Source organism: Penaeus japonicus, unplaced genomic scaffold, assembly GCF_977035675.1.
Source record: "Penaeus japonicus unplaced genomic scaffold, GWHDUDI00000001_assembly GWHDUDI00000019, whole genome shotgun sequence".
NCBI lineage: Eukaryota > Metazoa > Arthropoda > Malacostraca > Decapoda > Penaeidae > Penaeus > Penaeus japonicus.
Window position 1 is genome coordinate 1,493,299 of NW_028234421.1, and position 2,500 is coordinate 1,495,798.

The following is a 2,500-nucleotide window of genomic DNA, read 5'->3' on the forward strand; positions in this document are numbered from 1 at the left end:
GGTTTTCATTTATTGAGACAGAATTTCTTGCATAGAGTACCACTATTGCGAGGTAACACCAGAAAATATTACGCACACTATGTAACAATGTCAGTAACCCATTTCACGCACATGCACACAGTATTAATATCGGTACGTACTTTGACAGGTACGTATAATGACACACACGGTAGCACATTCACGCCTAGTAACACTGAAGATAACACTCACGCCAATACCCGACAACACACAGTATCCCGTACGGTAAACAGTAACTCGCACAGTAACAGTAACTCGCACAGTAACAGTAACTCGCACAGTAACAGTAACTCGCACAGTAACAGTAACTCGCACAGTAACAGTAACTCGCACAGTAACAGTAACTCGCACAGTAAACAGTAACTCGCACAGTAACAGTAACTCGCACAGTAACAGTAACTCGCACAGTAACAGTAACTCGCACAGTAACAGTATCCGCACAGTAACAGTAACTCGCACAGTAACAGTATCCGCACAGTAACAGTAACTCGCACAGTAACAGTAACTCGCACAGTAACAGTAACCCGCACAGTAACAGTATCCGCACAGTAACAGTATCCGCACAGTAACAGTAACTCGCACAGTAACAGTATCCGCACAGTAACAGTAACTCGCACAGTAACAGTAACTCGCACAGTAACAGTATCCGCACAGTAACAGTAACTCGCACAGTAACAGTAACTCGCACAGTAACAGTAACTCGCACAGTAACAGTATCCGCACAGTAACAGTAACTCGCACAGTAACAGTATCCGCACAGTAACAGTAACTCGCACAGTAACAGTATCCGCACAGTAACAGTAACTCGCACAGTAACAGTAACTCGCACAGTAAACAGTAACTCGCACAGTAACAGTATCCGCACAGTAACAGTAACTCGCACAGTAACAGTATCCGCACAGTAACAGTAACTCGCACAGTAACAGTATCCGCACAGTAACAGTAACTCGCACAGTAACAGTAACTCGCACAGTAACAGTATCCGCACAGTAACAGTAACTCGCACAGTAACAGTATCCGCACAGTAACAGTAACTCGCACAGTAACAGTATCCGCACAGTAACAGTATCAGTAACAGTAACTCGACACAGTAACAGTAACTCGCACAGTAAACAGTAATCTCGCCCACAGTAACAGTAACTCGCACAGTAAAACATGTATCCGCACAGTAACAGTAACTTCGCACAGTAACAGTAACTCGCGACAGTAACAGTAACCCGCACAGTAACAGTATCCGCCACAGTAACCGTTATCCGCACAGTAACAGTAACAGTAAAGTAACAGTAACTCGCACAGTAAACAGTAACTCGCCCACAGTAACAGTAACTCGCCCACACAGTATCCCCGCACCACAGTAAACAGTATTCCGCACAGTACCAGTAACTCACAGTAACAGTAACCCGCCACAGTAACAGTAACTCGCACAGTAAACAGTATCCGCACAGTAACAGTAACTCGCACAGTAACAGTATCCGCACAGTAACAGTAACTCGCCAGTAACAGTAACTCGCACCCCACAGTAACAGTAACTCGCACAGTAACAGTATCCGCACCAGTAACAGTACTCGCACAGTAAACAGTAATCCGCACAGTAACAGTAACTCGCACAGTAACAGTATTTCCGCACAGTTACTCGATGCTTGGTAACGAGTAAGCACAGTAACGTATCCGCACAACTCGCACAGTGGCAGTCTCCGGGGCTCGTAACTACGCACCGGCACTCGTTCACAGTAACAGTATCGCACAGTAACAGTAACTGCACGTGCACTTCGTATCGCCCGACGAGAAGACGTATCTCGCACTAACAGTATCGACGCTCAGTAACAGTCTCGGCCAAGTACAGTAACTCCGCATCAGTAAACAAATCGCCATGCAGTAACAGTATCGCCCGACAGTTACTCTCGACAGTATACCTCGCCCAGTAACAGGAACTCGCCCCACAGTATACAGTATGCACAGGACTAACAGTAACGTCGACAAGTAACAAGTATTCTCGCCACAGTAAAACAGTCCTGCACAGTCTGTAACTTCGCGCCTAACAGTATCTGCACGTGACAGTTACGTCCCTGCACAGTCAACAGGTAACTCGGCACAGCTGGACAGTATCCGCCACGAGTTAGCAGACCTCGCAGCTGGACAGCGGTTTAGTTAGCAAGACCTCGCCGCTGGACAGCGGTTTGTAGCAAGACCTCGCAGGCTGGACCACGGTGTAGCAAGACCTAGCAGCTGCACAGCGGTTTTGCCAAGACCCTCGCGCAGCTGGCAGCCGGTTTGTAGCCAAAGCCCTTCGCAGCAGGACCGCCGGTGTACAGAAGCCGCTCGTACACCGAGCTGGGCACAGCCGGTAGTCGCAAAGCCCTCGCAGTGTACAGGACCGCTTCAGTTGGTTGTTTGTGTACAAGCCCTCGCCGCTGGAGCAAGCCGTGTTTGTAGACAAGCCCTCGCAGCTGGACAGCGGTGTCGCAAGCCCTCGCAGTGGACA